This window comes from Giraffa tippelskirchi, chromosome 4 (assembly GCF_054371585.1).
Source record: "Giraffa tippelskirchi isolate mGirTip1 chromosome 4, T2T-mGirTip1v1.2.pri, whole genome shotgun sequence".
Lineage (NCBI taxonomy): Eukaryota > Metazoa > Chordata > Mammalia > Artiodactyla > Giraffidae > Giraffa > Giraffa tippelskirchi.
In genome coordinates, this window is record NC_137278.1 from 32,627,921 (window position 1) to 32,647,353 (window position 19,433).

The following is a 19,433-nucleotide window of genomic DNA, read 5'->3' on the forward strand; positions in this document are numbered from 1 at the left end:
GGACCTGAGAGCCCTGGATGGAGAAGCAGTAGCTGAGAGCATGAACTCCGGGTTCGAGGCCCCAGAGGGGACAGATGCGAACTGAGGTGGCCCCGCGTGGCCGATCACGTTGTACATGGGAACATTTTCCTATAACTACATCCCGCCCTCTTCATCCTGCAATTCCGCCGGGCGCCCAGGGTAGGACTGGGTCTTGGCGGTAATCAGGTGGCCTTAGCCCGGCCTGCAGAGAAGGGAAGGCCCGGCAGCAGCCTAGCAGCCGGGGAGGGGCGGCAAGGACATTGTTCCAGCCCCTCGGGTGGGGTCTTGCGGGGGGAGGGGACGCGGTAGCCGTCCCAGGGGACCCGTGCATTAGCGCGTCCAAGCGCCGTGGCTTTGTGAAGTGTCTTGAGTCACCATGGAAATCCGAAGGAACGCGAAGAGCGCCCGGGGGTCGCTGGTTCTCGGGCCGCGCCCTTCGTCCCCTCTCGGACCCTGGCCCCGCCGCAGGGCCTGTCGGGAGTTGTAGTCCCCAGGCGGTGGCCGCGCGCGGCGCCGAGGATGCAGGGCGCCGCCGGTCCCCGCCTACCCCTAACCTGCTAGCGCGAGGTGGGGAGCGCTGGGGAGGAGCGTCGCTCCCGTGATTGGCGGAGGCCTCCTCCAGCCCCCTCCCAAGTCCCCTCCCCCGCTCGCGGCTTCGGACTCCGGAGCCCCCGCGCGCCAAGGCGGCGATCGAGCGAGCGCGCGTGCAGCCGCGCCGCCCAGAGCACCCGCAGCGCCGGCGCCGCGGCGAGACAGGAGGAGAACCCACCCACCGACAGAACCCCGCAGCCGCGGCATCCCGGAGGAGTGGGTGATGGCAGGGCGGGCGGTGGGCTCATTCTCCCCGGGCTGGGACGTCCATCTCACACAGTCTGTTTCTCTGGGAGGAGCACAATAGGGCTGGGGTCGGAGTGCGCCTAGGGAACCGGCTGCTGGGAACGCGGAGGGAGGTGTGGTTTGGAATTCGGGGCAGCCTTTTCGGGCTAAACTGGGACCCGAATCGGTTCCTCTTTGTAAGCCCACAGAGCTCCCAGAGCGCCGAGCGGTACCTTATTCATAGTAGGCTTTTAAGAGATGCTCGTGGGATTGCAAAGAACTGGGGTGAGGAGGCTGCTTGGCGGAAGGGGTTCGCTCCTAGCACACAGTAGACGCCCAGCCTCGTCGAGATGCAGTGAATGTCTGGAGGGCTGGGCGGGGGCTTCTCTGGCCGTGGGCCCGTCCTGCCCGATACCTCAGATCGGCACCGTCCTCTGCCCGCACGGATCACCGCCCGCCCCCACCCGCTCCACGCCCCCAGCACACACACACACCCTCTGTCCCTCTCGCCTCCGGGTTAGAGTTTGCCCAGCCTGGCCCGGACCCAGCGGCCCGTCCACGTCCGGCTAACGGGTGGACTATTCGCCGGCCGCCTCTGGAGGCACCTGTCTGAACCACAAAGGCCGCCTTTCGCTGCCCGGCCCAGAGTGGGCGCCAAGCTGGGTCCCTTCGCCGGAGCCCAGCGCGGGAGCCCTCCCGGGGGCATCGATCTTGGCGGGCGACGCCCCAGGCCGGGGGAGGAGGCCGGAGTCCTAGTTGGAGAGGAGATGAGATAGAGAGGCAGAGGCGAGGCCTCCGTTTGAGCAAAGATGCGAAAGGACGGAAGATAGGGATGGGTGGGAGGAGGGGGAACTGGAGACTGGTTTGAGGAAAGAGAAGGGTCTGAGCAGGGAGGGTCGGAGCTCGGAGCAGGTGGCGCGAGGCGAGGCTGGGGCTGATGAAGAATGTGGAGGGGAGGAGGGATGCGGGAGGGTGGAGACAGCCTGGGTTAGAGAAGAGTAGACTGGGGAGGAGGAGACCCACGCGATGAGAGGGAGGGAAGTCTCCGGGCAAGGGAGGGGCAGGCAGCTGGGGGGTGGGGAGAGGCGGGTCTCGGGCCCGAAGACCCTCAGCCCCGGCGAGGGGCCCGGCGGTCCTGTGGCTGGCGGGGCGTGGCTCTTGGACCGGGCGACGGACTCGGGATGGCGGATCGGGGACCGAGCCGGCTGTCCCTGCGAGGAGCTTTGTCTCCCGTCTTGACACGAGCCCTTAGGGACTCGTTTAGGGTTTTGTGATAATACGCAGCGCCACAGGCACACCCTTTTCTTCGCAGAGCTGAAAGGCTTGGTCCAGCGGCAGGTGATGCCAGGGAGGCGGAATGGGGGCCGCCTCCCGCCTGGGGGACCCGGAGAACAATGGCCGGCACTGGTGTCCTCCACACCACGAGCTAGGACACCCCTAGAACTCGAGTGTGCAGTTTTCTGGTGCAGAAAACACTCGCGGAGAAATCAAAGGGCACGTGCTCTTCCCTGGGGATTTGTGTTAGGGCAACAAACCCCGCTGGTAATTCTCTGATGTGAGTCGCGTATCTCCGCCCCCCAGACTGTGGGGCCCGCAGACAGACGCCGCCCCTGGCTTTGGTACCTTCTGGCTGCGGCGCCGCCCCCTGCCCCTTGCTGCTGACCAACCACCGAGACGGCCGGGGTGGGGGAAGACCTGTGGAGGTCGCCTCGGTGCTGAGCGGGCTCCCTGAGTAGCCGGCTTTGTCTAACGAGGCGGACGCATGTGCTGTGCGTTCTTAGAGGGAGCGGTCAGGGCTGGTGCGGTTTGTGATAAAATGGAGAGAAGCAGTCGTGGAGATTACCCGCCACGGGTGCAGCTCCTGGCCTTAAGGCCGGCAGCTAGGGGACCAGTGCTTCTCTTTGCCGGTGACCACACCCAAGCCAGTGTATCCATCCTTTGCAGATTTCACTTGTAGTGTCTGCTGACCCAAGAGAGGGACGACGCTGTGATAAGAGGCGTCTCCTTGCCCATGGGAAAGCAGATGGACAGAAATGGAAACACAAAAAGGAGCTCAACAGAGCTTTCCATGCATTCAGTCTTGCTCGCTGTCTAAGCATCTTTCACACCAGGCTAGCAGCGTCTTAACATGCGAGATGACAGCCAGAAACCAACATTCAGTTTTACAGGTTTTCTTTGATGATTGTCTAGTTGATATTAAAGGTGACTCTTTAGCATAGACTTATACTTTTAAACGGTCCTTCATTTTAAAAAGACAAACAAAAAGCAAGACAGAAGAATTTTTATTCCTAGAGTGAAGGAAGAAGCTTGGCTCAATGACAAGCAGACCATCATAGGAAAAATCGAGGTGACATATTTGGCCTGAAGTTGACTGATGAGCCTTTGGGCTCTCATAACCTGGCTTTGAAACCTCAGGATTTTACTCAGGTTGATGTGTAAGGTGAGGAAATGTGATGTGACTGTCACATATTGCCCAGCACATATGGTAGCTGACAATGTGAATTCTTCCTACCTCGGCTGTACCCAGCAGTAACAACAGTAGGCTATGTCCTGATGCTTTTATTAAAGGATGATGCTTTACGGAGGTGCCTCTCGGAATTTACAAAGGACTAGCTGGAATGTTGTTCACTGGATGTATTTAACTAAAATAATAGACCTATCTACCTCCAGAGTAAGTGAAAACCAGGAATCTCTGTATTGGATCTCTGGTGGCTCAAACAGTAAAGAATCTGTCTGCAGTGTGGGAGACCGGGGTTCAATTCCTGGGTCGGGAACATCCCCTGGAGAAGAGAATGGCTACCCACTCCAGTATTCTTGCCAAGAGAATTCCATTGACAGAGGAGCCCAGAGTAGGTGAAAACCAAGAATCTCTATATTAGAACACCCAAAATCTGGTACTAAAGGTTTCTTTCTTATGAAAAAACTCCCAATGAGACGTATTTTGTTGGTTTATTCTTCTTGAAAGAATTTTATGGACTTTAGGGTGTAATCCTATTATTTTAGAGCACTGTGTGAACATCCAATCCAATTTTTTCCTCATGGGGAGTCAGTTCCTAGATAAGGAATATTAGTATGACCGGTCCATTTCTTCAGGGAAGATAGAAAGCAATATCCTCCTACCTGCCCTGAATGCCTGGGAGAGAGATAGGAGAGGCAGGTGGCTGTAGAAAAAGACTTTATGTCGCTAGAATTCTAGAGTGCCCACATGGGCAGCATGTGAGATCTTAGTATCCTGACCAGGGGTCAAGCCAGCACCTCCTGCGGTGGAAGCATGGAGTCTTAACCACTGGACCACGAGAGAAGTCCACAGGGTGCCGTTCTTAACTCCCGTCTCCCTGACTTTGGGAACCTCAGCTCGGTATACAAATGGTGTTTGTGGGACATGAACACTTGGCCGTTTTCAGCATAACCTCTTCAGACTTAAGTCAGGGTAACAGTATTCTAAATACATTGCATGTTTCCACCACTGGAAGCAGTTACCCAGCAAGGCAAGTGTGTACAATTGGCCAAAATCAGGTTTGAGGACTTGGTATAGGCTTCATCTGTGGTACCTCTACCTCTTCCTGTCTTTCTGCCATTGATATCTGAGAATTCTCCCTCTTTGATAAAAGCTCCTTTGACAAAAATTCAGCTTCAGGGAATGGAACTGTAAGCCAAAGGCCATCACAGCTGTGGATAAATTTCTGGAGTAAATCAGAATTTAGTTTAATATTGAGAGCCAGGGAAGTTGGTACTATTAGAAGAGAGTATGTAAGACCCAGTCTATCTTTCTGGTGTCAAAACTAACCAAATTCTGATAGAATCTAATCCTGTTCACACATTTTTGATTTCTGAGCTGTAAGAAAACATTTCAGAAAAGTTTTCTAAAGACTTACTTGACAGTCACCTAGAGAAGAACAATAATACAGGAAACCTTTGTCAATGTGAAAACCTGTAAGGAGAAGTTGGTATAAAATGAAATCAAATGACAGTAAACAAGTGAGAAGGTATTTGATTTTCTTGTACTGCTAGTGAACAAATAAGAAATAATTTCAAGATCACTTTGTCTTAAATTTTTATATGAAAATGAAAGGTGAAAATACTGTGGTATGACTCTTTAATGAACGTCGATATTTATGTATAAAAGCAGACACATTATATACTTAAAAGAATTTCATGAAAGAATATTGTATATGGTTTGTTCTATTTCAGTCTTGGAAATTTCTTCCATCTAAAATAAATGGACTTAACCATAGCATCCCCTGACCCTCTCACGCCCTCCCATCAATCACAGCCCAGTTCTGTGCTGTTCCTTTGCCTCCTCCCACATGGACTCCCTTCTTACAATCCAGACTCAGAAGCAATGAACACAGGAAGGAGAGCCTGGCTCTGAGCCAGAAGGCTGGAAGTTGAGTCCCAGCCCTGACACTTGCTGTCTGTCCATCCTTAAACAACTAATTTTTCTCTTAAGGACTCAGTTTCTTCATTTGTTCAATGAGGTTATATGAGTTAACATATGTATAGCCTGAGAACAGAGTCTGACCCCTAGTAAGTGCTCAATAAATGTCAATTATCACCATCAGCACCATCGTCATACTCTCACCCCAGAATGTGTGCCCCTAAAAACATTTCGATTCCCTGTTTAATCTTTCATCCCCAGAGGTCAGGGTAAGCTGCCATAGGGTTATCAATAGTGGGAACAGAAAGAATGATTAGGACTCTGTTCTGAAGGTCCCACTCTGTAAATAGTAGGAATAGCTCCGTGTTGACTGTCAGCCTCCTTAAGCGCAGCTGTTTTGAGCAGCTGAGGACTTGCAGAGTTAAGAATGTTCCAGAACTGCTCTGACCCAGCTTTGCCAAAACTTCCCTGTGTATAGAGTTGGCCTGGCAACTGCTCCTGCTCCTACATTATCTAAAGAACAATCAGGCATCCATAACTGGTTGAGACGGCTGTTGTTCTGAGACTGTTCTGTTGTTGGTGTGGGAAAGAGTGATCATGTTTGGTTGATGGCAAATTGTTGGGAATAAAAATATCTCAAGTTTTCTAGCTAAGAAATAAACTCAGCAGCACAGAATTACCCATTTAACAAAAACTTTCAAAGTACTTGCTCTGTGCTAGGGGTTGTTCTAGTTCCTATGAGTTGAGTACAGTACTGTTATTATCCCCATTTTACAGATGAAGCAAATGAGAAGTGACAGAGAAAAGCTTTGCACCCAAGGACTCTGCTCAGAGTCTATACGAGTCAGGGTTCTCCAGAGAAACAGAACCAATAAGGATTGGCTTATGAGACTGTGGGGGCTGGCAAGTCTGATGTATGTAGGGCAGGCCAGTGGGCTGGAAGCTTTCAGGTGGGCGCTGATGTTGCAAGGACCCCATAATGGTTAGTCTTAAAGCAGAATTTCTTCCTCTTCTTGGAAACCTTGGTTTTTCTCTTAAGGTCTTTCAACTACATTCGACTACATTGTATGAGGCCTACCTACGTTATTGAGGAAATTCTTCAAGTCAACTGGCATAACCATACCTATAAAATACCCTCCCAGCAACACATATAAATGTGTGTTTGACTGAATGACTAACTACTGTAGCCTAGCCAAGGTGACACACACACACAAAAACTATCACTGGGTCCATGCTTTTTTAAACACTACCCCAAGCTAAGAGCCTTATTTGCAATAAACTAAAGAATTAGCAATGGCCTATTAATCCCACTACAAAATGCTGCTCCTTACCTTGTTGAAAATACAATTTGGATCTCTCTTTTTTATCCATGTAGCTTCTAGCACAAATTGTTGCTTACAGCAAGCATTTAATAGATAATATTTCATTTGACTCAGGTGAGTTTGAGGTTTTATGAATGAGTAGATTCTAGATTCTCTTGAATCAAGGCAGGAGAGGTATTCCCCTGGCAGTCCAGTGGATAAGACTCAGTTCCCCAGCAGAAGGCACCGGCAGGAGGCACAGGTTCAATCCTCAGTTGGGGGACTAAGATCCTGCATTCAGGACCGGCCAAAAAACAAAACAAAACAACAGGAGAATATCTGCATTCTGAATTAGGCATTGTGTCACTCTTCACCTCCCAACATCTGTCCATTTTCATGGGCTCAGCAAAGATTTTGGGGCCTGTCACTGTCTCCACTCCTCGTGAAAATATCTTGTACACAGTAGCAGTGCCCAGGACTCAGTCCCACTACCTTTGTGTCCGTTCAGTGTCCCCCTGACAGGCATTCCCTTTGTTGATTTCAAACCTGCCACGGGCTCCCTCCAGTTTCTCAGGCCTTTGGTCTTTATTCTCCCTGCCTTTGTCTGGTCCTTTCCTTCCCTTTGTCATTCCCCAGAGCATGACCCACTGAGCATGACCCACTATTGATGGAGAAGTTGCCTCCTTTCTCATTTTTAGCACTTTAACCAGATTTATGTCTTTGTGGATCAATACATTCATTCTGTTATAAAATTCAAATGTAGTCTCCGATTTTTTCCTTTACTGCTTTTTTGTTCCTTTACTGCTCCTTTTCAACAGATGTGAAACTCAACTTTAAGGAAGTTGCTCAGAATGTTTTAAGTCTGGCATGTTGCCGAATATATGGGCCACACACATACGTAAAATGGTAGTTTGGGGGGCTGAGCGTGTATTTTTAAAATATTTTCATTTTTTAAACTTTCTAATAAAGTGTAAGAGATATATAAACCTGGAGTGCTGCAGTCCATGGGGTCACAAAGAGTCAGACATGACCAAGCAACTGAACTGAACTGAACGGATATACAGAAAAATAAACAAATCATAAGTGTATAGCTTACTGAATTTTCACAAACTGAACATGGCCATGTAAACTCATCTGATCAAGAAACAGGTTACTAGCATATACCTCAAAGCCCCTCTTCAGTTGCCTCCTAGTCACTCACTACTCTTCCTCCAGGGTCTCTAACCACTATCAGCATAGATCAGCTTTGCCTATTTTTGAACTTTTTACAGATGGAATCATATACTGGGTACTCTTTCCAAAAGTGGCTTCTTTTGCTCAGTATTATATTTGCTGCATTTCATATGCTCATTTTCATTGCTATATAGCATTCCATTCTGTAAATGTACCACAATTTACTATCCATTATGTTGTTAATGGGTATTTGGCTAGTTTTTTTTTTTTTTTTTTGATGCTACTGTGAATAGTTTTATTGTGACTATTCTAGGACACATCTTTTGGTGAACAAATATGTGTTTCTCTTGGGTATATATTTAGGAGTAGAATTCGGATCAAGGATATGCATATGTTATGTTTTACTAGACCATGCCAAATAGTTAAGACCATTGGTGAAATTTTTTTTAAAAGTCAATCCCAAGGCATGCAATGCTATGATTAAACTGTTTTTAGAAGCCCTAAATGCTGGCATAATTTTGTGGTTTGATCAGAGATTGGTTTTAAACTCTTACTCTTCAGTGAAAAATAGAACTCTGGCTGTGTCTGACTCCACAGTAGCTGAAATGAACATTTTAAAACTAATGGTTGTGCTTGGGCTTGCTACAGCTACTTCCTTACTTCTGTTTCTTAAGGAAAAGCTGAGAACAGGTTATAGTTGCAGTGTGGGTCCAAAGATCATTTGGGAGATGACCAGTCAGATTTGAACAAGATTAACAAGCGATTTTTATTCTGTTAACTAGTCTTATATTGGGTCAAATTGCAATTTTGAATTGTGTGATTTTGGTGACTTAAAAAATTCCTCAAAAAGTACCAACTTGGAATCAGAAAGTTCAGTGTTTTTTTTTTTTATTACAACTATTTTTTGGTATTTTTCTGTTTTTCTTTTAATTTTATTTATTTATCTTATTTATTTGGCTGTGCTGAGTCTTCATTTCCCTAGTTGTGCCAAGCTAGAGGGGGCTACTCTATTTGCCTTGCTCAGGCTTCTCATTGTGGTGGTTTATCTTGTTGCAAAGCACAGGCTGTAGGTGTGCAGGGAGAAAGTTCAGATTTCTTATTTGGGAATAAGAACTATAGCATATATTCCATTTTTGTGGGTTTTTAAAAAAGACTTAAACTGCACAATTGGGGGGGGTGGATGTTAATCTTATTTAGGGTTTCTCTGGTGACTCAGGTGGTAAAGAATCTTCCTGCAATGCAGGAGACCTGGATTCAATCCCTGGGTTGGGAAGATCCTCTGGAGAAGAGAATGGCTATCCATTCCAGTGTTCCCGCCTAGAGAATTTCATGGATAGAGGAGCCTGGCAGGCTACAGTCCATGGGGTTGCATAGAGTCGGATACAGCTAAGCAGCTAACACTTTCACTTTTCACTAATCTTATTTATTTACTTTTTCCTCTCTTTTTAATTCAAGTATAGTTCATTTACAATGCTGTGTTAGTTCAGGTATACAGTAAAGTGATTCAGATAGATCTCTATCTGAAAATATATATATATATATATATAATATACATATATATTCTTTTTCAGATTCTTTTCCTTTATGGGTTATTACAAAATATTGAATATAGTTCCCAATGCATATTATTTTTACAGTAGGATTATAATGGAAAAAAACTTCTGCAACTACTGAAAAACAATACAGATGAGGCACAATGACATGAACAGCAGCCTCCAGATTGTGGGTATAGGCAAATCCATCTCTTCTCCATAGCCAGTCTTCACTGTTGGCCCAGGAGAGATGGCAATGATAAATGTGGCCAATGCAGATCAAGGGCAGCAGTTTAGGTACAATTAGAGGATGGTGGTAAGAAACCTTTGCCATCAAAGGAGTGTGGCAAGGTGGTCACGAACCCCTAACTTGCCTGGTTTTTTCTTATGACACTCATTCACAGCCCAAGTTGTTCCTGAAAAAGAATTTTCTCTTGCCTTGTAGACTGCCATGTTTGATTGGTCCTTATACAAGCAAGTGAGATCAGATTTATCCACTGCTTTAAAATATAGATTTACTGCTTAATCTCTGAGTCCCTTAAGCACTTGGATATTTTCATATCTCTTTTAATATAGGATTTAGTTTCACACTTTAAAATGTATACTCCTCCAATATTTAATCAGTTATAAAAGCATTTATAGACAATTTTGCTGGTACAGCTAGTGAAATGTTTGCTTGTTTCATCCAACTTTCATCCACATACTCAACATAATTTTTACAGAGTTGTAACCACAACATGGATCCACTATTATGGATACTGTATTTTGTTCTTTCATTTGACATGAGAAAAAAACTTTTCTGTATCTGCCTAATTTAGAAATGTAAACTTTTGATGACTGCCTATTGTTTCATTGAAATGTGCTATATTTGAGTGTTTACTTATGAATATTTAGATTATGGTTGATTTTTAAATTTTTAGATAGTGTTTACATCATTGTGAACATCACATACATGATTTTTTATTACCAAGCTGATAATATGTTTTTGAGAATCAAGATTCTCTTTAAAAAAAAAGGGAGTGGTGTGGGAGATGCAATGTTATTCATAATACCGGATAGTTTTCACATGAGAAATGCACAAATGCATGTTAATTCCTTGAAATGGATAATACATGTCACAGAATTCCCTGATCAGAGAATGCCTTCTAATTAGTCTTAGCTGGCAAGTTGTTTATCAAAGAGTTTGTGTAAAGGTAGGAATAATGTAAGAATTTGTGTAAATGTAGAGGTAATCAATCATTTTACAAACAGTACCTATAATAATAATTTGGAAGACAAAGGACTGCAAGTAAAGCCAATTTTACTAATAATTTCTATAAAATTGTATTATCTTTTAATAGCAGATGGCACCAAAAGTTGGCCATTGTGGAAGAAATCAAATGATCACCAAATTGCGAAGAGATGAAACAGTTGTGAGAGGCATCCAATACTTTGTTAAATTCTAAATATCTGCCCGTAGAGTGCAAATAGCCAGGGCCCAGAAATGACTGTTGGAACAGCCTGGCAAGTGAGAGGTTTACTCACAATCCAGTAACTGGACTTAAATTGCACTGAGCTGTTACTGGAAATGGGCTCAAACTTCCTCTCACGTATTTTCTGAGTGCCTGAAAGGAACAGTGCAATTTCCAGGAAGGAGCTTGCACATGGGAGAGAGATGGAGTTTGAATCCTGACTGCTATTTTCTAGACACGAGAAACCTTAGACAAAGTCACCTGATCTTCCCAAGCCTCGGTTACCTTGTGATTTAAAGATCATAGATTTATGAGGAGGACTCAGGGGAAAATATGCAGGGAGCTGGGGGTCACATCGTGAGTACTCAGTAAGTGGAGCTAATGTATTCTCCGAATGCTCAAGTTAGGTGCTTTTAGATACATAAAGATATGTAATAATATTGTCAAAGTACATGCTTGTCAAGTGAACAGCCTGGACAACATGATAGCTGGTCCAGCGGGAACAGAGAGCACCTGAGAAGTTCAGCCACAAAGGCTCAGTTCCCTCCTCTGTTCAGTGAGGAGGTGGAGACTAGATTCTATCTGGCAGCTCAGATGTTCTGCGCCAGCCATACTGTGCTGCTGCTGAGACCATCGTGATTCCTTCCTAACTCAAACTAACAGACTTGCAGCACCATCTATCAAAACGAAAACTGCTACACCCTTTAACCCAGCAATACCACTTCTGGAAATTTATCCTAAAGATGTACAAGTGTATGTGCACAATGAAATATAGGAAAGGATATTGTTGCAGCATTATTAGTACTAGCAAAAAAAAAAAACTTAGACCCAACCTAAATTCTCAAAATTGGAGAGCTAGTTAAATACAGGAGAAGGCAATGGCAACCCACTCCAGTACTCTTGCCTGGAGAATCCCATGGACAGAGGAGCCTGGTAGGCAGTAGTCCATGGGGTCATGAAGAGTCGGACACGACTGAGTGACTTTACTTTCACTTTTCACTTTCATGCACTGGAGAAGGAAATGGCAACCCACTCCAGTATTCTTGCCTGGAGAATCCCAGGGACGGAGGAGCCTGGTGGGCTGCTGTCTATGGGGTCGCACAGAGTCAGACATAACTGAAGCGACTTAGCAGCAGCAGCAGTTAAATACATCATGATCCATCCTTACAAAGAAATTTTTTGTTCCTCCATATGTGGGATCTTCGTTCCCTGACCAGGGATCAGACTCATGTCTCCTGTATTGGAAAGGAAGAGTCTGAACCACTGGACTACCAGGAAAGTCCAAGGCAGATAATTTCTGATCTGACAAAGAACAACCTCTAGTACACATCACTGAATAGGAAGAAAGCAGGCAGACCAATATTAAATGCATGTTGCCATCTATGTAAAATGTATGTGTATATAAATACATGGACTTCCCTGTAGCTCAAATGGTAAAGAACCTGCCTGCAATGCAGGAGACCAGGGTTCGATCCCTGGGTTGGGAAGCTCCTCTGGAGAAGGGAATGGCAATCCACTCCAGTATTCTTGCCTGGAGAATTCCATAGACAGAGAAGCCTGGTGGGCTACAGTCCGTAGGGTCGCAAAGAGTCGGACATGACTGAGTGACTAACACACATGTAAAATATATACATATGGGCTTCCCTGGTGGCTCAACAGTAAAGAACGTGCCTGCCAATGCAGGAGTCATAGGTTCGATCCCTGGGTAGGGAAGATTCCCTGGAGGAGGGCGTGGCAACCCGCTCCAGTGTTCTTGCCTGGAAAATCCCATGGAACAGGAAGAACCTGGTGGGCTACAGTTCATGGGGTTGTGAAAAAGTCAGACACAACTTAGTGATTAAAAAACACTACCACCACAGTGGGCCAGGTGTCAGCATAGGATATTAGGGCTAAAAAGAACCATAGACAACACTTAATCATTTCACAGAGGAAGAACCTCCAGGGCAGTTTAAGTCCAGTGAGCTGTGTCAGTGCAGTTTCTGATACTCTTTTGTCTCCAGTGACAGCCTAAGAGACTGCTGGATCCTCCTACAGAATTAGAATTAGTTCCCTTGTGTAGACTGTTCCTTCCATTCTGCTTTGCATTCTGGTTACCTGTGGGCATGTTTTCTCTGTAAAGACCATAAAGGCAGACTCCTGAGTTCACACCTACGTGTGGTCTCTTCCTGTGACTTGCTTTTAACCAAGAGAACACAGTCAACATGATGAGGATATCATTCCATGGCTGTTACATGATTTAAGACCCCATCTTGCAAGCAGATTTGCTCTAGAGACATGACTTGATGAGTAAGTGGCTGTGCCGGGAAGGCCCACTTGGCAAAAAATTATGTAGCCTCTGGGAGCTGAGTGGCCTCTAGCTAGAAGCCTGTGACCATAAGGACATGAATTCTGTCAACCTGAGTGAGCTTGCAACTGAGTTCTTCTCCGGCAGGCCTCCAGATGAGAGCACAGCCTGTCCAACACCTTGACTGTAGCCTGTGAGGCTCTAAGCCGAGAACTTAGGACTCCTGATCCACAGAGAGTAAGGTAATAAATAGGCGTTGTTTTAAGCCACTATGTTTATGGTGATTTTTAAACAGCATAGAAAAGTAATTCACAGCTCTCCTGTATCTCTGTTTCTAGTCCATGTTTTCTTCACCCATTTACCCCCCACGAACTCACTGCTTTTTTATCATTATCTTTCCGAGTCTTTGCTCCCCCCGCCGCCCCACGCCTCCCTCCCCCACCACATGTGGAATCTTAGTTCCCAGACCAAGGATTGGAGCCACATCCCCTGCATTGGAAGGCGGGTTCTTAACCACTGGGCCACCAGGGAAGTGCCTTTTCAGTTTTAATTGTTGACATTTTTTCCTTTCTTTATTAAAAATTAGATTCTCCCCTCCCCCACTTCCTCTCTCTTCCTCTTCTCCAACTAAATACCACCTCCTCACCCTCAGGTAACTCGAGTGTTTTCACTCATATTTCATTCCTTATACATTACTGTGTATAAACATATGCATGCCTGTGTGCTAAGTCATTTCAGTCATATCCAGTCTTTGTGACCCTATGGACTGTAGCCCACCAGGCTCCTCTGTCCGTGGGATTCTCCGGCAAAGAATACTGGAGCAGGTTGCATTTCTTTCTCCAGAGGATCTTCCCGACCCAGGGATCAAACCCTGACTTAGGTCTTCTGCATTGGCAGGCAAGTTCTTTACCGCTAGTGCCACCTGGGAAGCCCATATTAATATATATACCTAGGTATTTTTCACCTTTGTTCATTTTACAAGAAGAGAATCCTTTTATGTTTATGTGTAGATATCATGGATACATAGTTTTTATTGGTAAAATATATCATCTATACAACTTGTCTTATTACATCTTGGAAGAACCTTTAAGCCAACTGGTATAGATCTAACTTTAAAAACTGCATGATATTCTATGGCATGGATAATATGATACTGTGATATAATAAGAATTTTGATTGTCATTCCTAGTTGGCACAGAGTTCATAAAACTCTTAATTTTCTGAGTGATTTGGGTGAGAGGAGTGTCTTGTTATTCATAATAAGCCCCTTTCAACCTTACCTGAGTTTATGCTAATAAGGTAACTCTGAGGCTAGGAGCTGGTTGTCAAGGGAACCAACTAGGTGATCGATAGCTGGAACTTTCAGTCCCACCCCTCAGCCCTCACCCCGCTTCCAGCGGGAGGAAAAGGAGCTGGAGACTGAGTTAATCACCAATGCCCAATGATTTATTCACTCGTGTCTTTGTAATGGAACCTCCATAAAAACCCAGAGGAGTTTAGAGAACTTGCATATCGCTGAATGCATTGAAGTGCTGGGAGGGTGGTACGCCAGAGAGGGTATGGGAGCTCCAAGTCCGTTCCCCAGACCTGGCCCTGTGCATGTCTTCCATTTGGCTGTTCCTAAGTTATATCCATGCTCTGCTGTGCTGTGGTTAGTCGCTCAGTCGTGTCCGATTCTTTGTGACCTCATGGGCTTGCAGCCCTAAAGGCTCCTTTGTCCATGGGGATTCTCTGGCAAGAATACTTAGTTGTAAGTTAAGTGTTTCTGTGAGGTTTGTGAGGTGTTCTAGTGAATTAACAAGCTTGAGGAGGGCATTGTGGGAACCCCAGATTTATATTTGGATGGTCGGAAGTACAGGTGACAATGCAGGACAGGGAACTGGCATCTGCAGTTGGGGACAATCTGATGGGACTGAGCCCTTAACCTGGGCAGCCTGCACTAACTTCTGGTGGTTAGTGTCAGAAGTGGTGTAAGTAGAGACACAGTTTTCCTTTGGAGTGTACCACAGGTTTTTCCACCATTCTGCACTGGTGGGTATTCAATTTGTTTCCAGTTTTCTAGTTTCACCCTACCAGCCATGCTGCAGTGGACTTTCTGTACATGTCTCCTTGTGTTCTTGTGCTTTTATTTCTATGGATGGAACCCTATGAGTGAAGTTGCTGAATCAGAGATCTTTTTAAAATTTTAATAGAGGCTTTCAGACTGTTTCCCAAAAGCATGTAATAATTTACATTTCTATCAACAATGTCTGTCCAAGCTCTCCCAGCCTGCACCCTCCCCCGCCAAGTCCTACCAACATCAGGTATCACCCTGGAATTTTTGCCAGTTCTAATGAATGTGAAATGATGCCTTATTGTGGCTTTTATTTACATCTCCTTGATTACTGGTAAGGTTGAACATCTTTTTATATGTTTGGTCATTTAGATTTGTTCTTCTATGCCATTTATCCATGTCCTGTGGCTATCTTTCTCTTGGTTGTATTTTGCTTTTCAATTTGTAAGAGTTATAGCTGTCATACGCATTACACATGTTTTCTCAGGCTATTTACTGCTTATTGACTTTATTTCTATATCATTTTTATATCAAATTATATCATTTTCTGTAATATCACATTTAAAAATTTTTATAAAGTCAGAAATGTGACTTTTATGGCTTCTTGGTTTCTAGATTGATGTAAAAGGTCTCCCCTGTTACTAGGCTGTACATGTATTTTCCTGGCCTTCCTTCTAATATTTTTAATTGCTTAATATTTTACATTTAAATTAAAACCAGATGGATTACAGATTTGAATATATGCTGTAAGGTAGGGAGCCTGCTTAATTTTCTTCCAGACAAATAGCCAATGATGCCAGCCCCATCTATTATCAAGTAAATCATTTTCCCCCTGCTGAACTGAAATATCTCTTTTGTTGGATTTAATTGAAACCTGCTACCAAGCACCTTGCTCTGTTCCACTTATCTGTCTAATCATATGCTGATACCATACAGCTTTAATTACAGTAATTTCATATAGTATCTTTTATTATTCCAGTGAAATCCTTTATCTACCCCATAGTGTTTCTTTTCACAATTTTTTTACTCTTCTGAATTCCATTATCCATTTCAACATAAACCCTTTGGGAATTCTAATAAGAATGTTGTTACATTCATCTATCACTTTGCAGAGAATTGACACTTTATAATATTAGCTTTTCTGTCTGAGAATATATTTGTTTAATTTTGTTTAGATCCTATTTTATGTACTTTGAGAAGTTCTATAGGAGTCTGTGCCTTAGTTTTTTTATCCTTGGTCTCTTTTTGTGTGAATTTGTCTTGAGATATAATATTATTGTATTGTATACAATAAAATTCACACATTTTAAGTGTACAATTCACTGATTATTAGTGTATTTAAAGAGTTATGCCACCATCAGGCAATTTAATTTTAGAAAATTTCTATCACCACAAAAAAATTCATGCCCATCTGTATTTACTCTCATTCCCACCCTCAATACTGGGCAGCCTCTAAACAAAATAGATACAAACAAACAAAACACTTTATATTTAGATTTGCCTTTTCTCAACTATTCTCAGGCTTTTTTTTTTTATGCTTAAGTGTTTTCCAGTGTTTTTCACTACTGTGAACACAACATTTTTTTCTTATTTCTATTTATAGCTGGCTGGCTACTAGCATAGGAAATAATATTTTACTTTTATTATATTTACCTTATAATTTACTTTTATTTATTATTATTTAATAATAATTTACTTTTATTATATTACCTTATTATCTTACCAATTTTCTTAGGCTTTCTAGGTATACAATCACAGTATGTGTGTGAAGTCACATCGGTCATGTCTGACTCTTTGTGACCCCATGGACTGTAACTCTCCAAGCTCCTCTGTCCACGGGATTCTCCAGACAAGAATACTGGAGTGGGTTGCCATTTCCTTCTCCAGGGGATCTTCCCAACCCAGGGACTGAACCTGCGTCTCTTAAGTCCTGTGCATTGGCAGGCAGATTCTTTACCACTAGCGCCACCTGGGTACCACATAGATCGTATGATTCTAGGTATACAATCATAGCACAGCTTACCTCTTTTTCCATGTTTATCTTGAGGGTTTAATTATCTTATTCACATTTTTTAGGAAATTGCAAACATCATTCAGTAACTGTGGTCAGGAAGGCATCCCTGCTTTTCTCCTGATTGTAATCTATGTGTGTGTTAGTCACTCAGTCATGTCCAACTCGTTTCAACTCTATGGATTGTAGACCACCAGGCTCCTCTGTCCAGGGGATTCTCCAGGCAGGAATAATGAAGTGGGTTTCCATCCCCTCCTCCAGGGGATCTTCCCAACCCAGGGATTGAACCCAGGTCTCCCACACTGCAGGCAGATTCTTTACCATCTGAGCCATGAGGGTAATGTTCCTTAATTTTGGAACAATAAGCTGAGGGGAGGGAGGTGGGGAGCATGAACTTGGCTTAGGGATGGCTGGAGATGGGATGACCTAACTGCTGCTGCTGCTAAGTCGCGTCAGTCGTGTCTGACGCTGTGTGACCCCATGGACAGCAGCCCACCAGGCTCCCCAGTCCCTGGGATTCTCCAGACAAGAATACTGGAGGTTGCCATTTCCTTCCCCAATGCATGAAAGTGAAAAGTGAAAGTGAAGTCGCTCAGTCATGTCTGACTCTTCGCAACCCCTTGGACGACAGCCTACCAGGCTCCTCCGTCCATGGGAGTTTCCAGGCAAGGGTACTGGAGTGGGGTGCCATTGCCTTCTCCGGATGACCTAAGTAGAGGAGCAATATTTAGACATCTTCCTTACCATTACCAGTTGGAGGATGTCCAATATATATTTGTATTCTCATTTTAGTGTAGGTTAGAGCACCAGATTTATAAATTTATAATTGGACTATATCACTTTAACCTCCAAAGAAATGTCATTGCTAAGTTAAAATTTAATAGTATTTCCCCAGCCTTTTATTGATGTTTGCTCTATATTAAAAATGGCCACTGGGAAAATATTTCTGCACCTTCTGCAAAACTGCGGTCAAATACATCTATGCTTATTTTCCTCAGAGTAATCCAATAGATTCCATCTAGAATTATCTACATAGAGAACAGAACTGCTTTCTCTAAAACATTCTGACTGAAGCCTTCTTTTGACTGTTCCATTAGATAGAGGGGAGCAAGAAATTATTGGGGATTCAAAGTGCCTTTCCTGGTGGGTAAATCAGAGCTGCCCTTTTATTCAATAATAAGAAGAGTTTTCACCTTCCCTCCCAAACCATTTCTCCAGTTACTTGAACTGCCAGGAAACTTGGCATTAAATATAATTCCTACTAAATTACATCTTTTCTTTCCAGAGTTCCCTTTAGCAGTCCTCTTTTTTAATATGTTTTGTTGCTTTTAGGTTAACTTTGCTGAGGTGTAATTTATATGCAATGGACACAACCATTTTTAACGTTCATTTAAGATATATTTATGTACCTGAATAATCACTACTACAGTTGAAATATGGAATATTTCTATTACCACCCAAAGTTTCCTTATACCTCATATATATACATATATATCTATATATCTATATCTATATCTATCTATCTATCTATCTATCTATCTATCTATCTATATACTTTTTTAGCCACACTGCATGGCATGTGGGCTCTTAGTTCCGCACCAGGGATTGAACCCATGCCCCCTGCGTTGGAAGCAAGGAATCTAATCACTGGTCCACCAGGCAAGTCCCCCCTTGTGCCTCTTTCTATTCAATCCCCTCCCCTCTCCTCCCCAACCAGTGATGTGCTATCATTGTAGATCTGTGTTTCTCTACCATGGGAGTGGAGAAGGAAATGACAACCCACTCCAGTATTCTTGCCTGGAGAATTCCATGGACAGAGGAGCCAAGCAGGGGGCAGTCCATGGGGTCACAAAGAGTCAGACATGACTGAGTGACTCACTCACACACTCACTCACTACCATGGGAGAGTTTGCCCCTTTAGGGGCCATATGGCAATGTCTGGAGACATTTTTAGTTGTCACAACTGTGCAGGTACCACTGGCATTAGTGGGTAGAGGCCAAGAGTGCTGCTAAATATCCTACAATGCACACAGTAGTCCCTACAACAAACAATTAACCCGCCCAAAATTTCAGTTGTTCCAAGACTGAGAAACCCTACTAAATCTATAGATTGGGCACACAAATGATAGCCCACTGCTCAAATCCAGTCTCATTGCCTGTGTTCATACAGCCCGTAAATTACAAGTGGTTTCTGTATGTACTCCAGTATGAGTACTGCTTTCACTAAGCATGATGTTTTCAAGGTTCACCCATGTTGTATCATGAATCAATATCGCTTCTCTTTTTATTGCTAAATAACGTTCCATTGCATGGATTTGTAAAAATAATGCTGCTATAAACATTCTTGTGTAAGTTTATGTGTGGACATATCTTTTCATTTCTCTTTGGTATAAACTTAGAGTGGAGTTTCTGG

At 44.0% G+C, this 19,433-nt stretch overlaps 1 protein-coding gene across 13 annotated transcripts in view; it reads left to right on the forward strand.

Moving 5' to 3' along the window:
• Positions 1–489: 489 nt before the first annotated feature.
• The window catches only part of DPYSL5 (dihydropyrimidinase like 5), an 85,840-nt gene continuing 66,896 nt past the window's right edge, over positions 490–19,433 (forward strand). For 12 of the 13 annotated variants that reach the window (XM_081484032.1, XM_081484040.1, XM_081484036.1 and 9 more), the window contains exon 1: positions 490–828. The gene's annotated coding sequence lies outside the window, so the exon portion shown is untranslated. Of the gene's footprint in view, positions 829–13,103; positions 13,199–19,433 lie in introns of all 13 variants that reach the window. The other variant, XM_081484035.1, reaches the window with a different exon arrangement.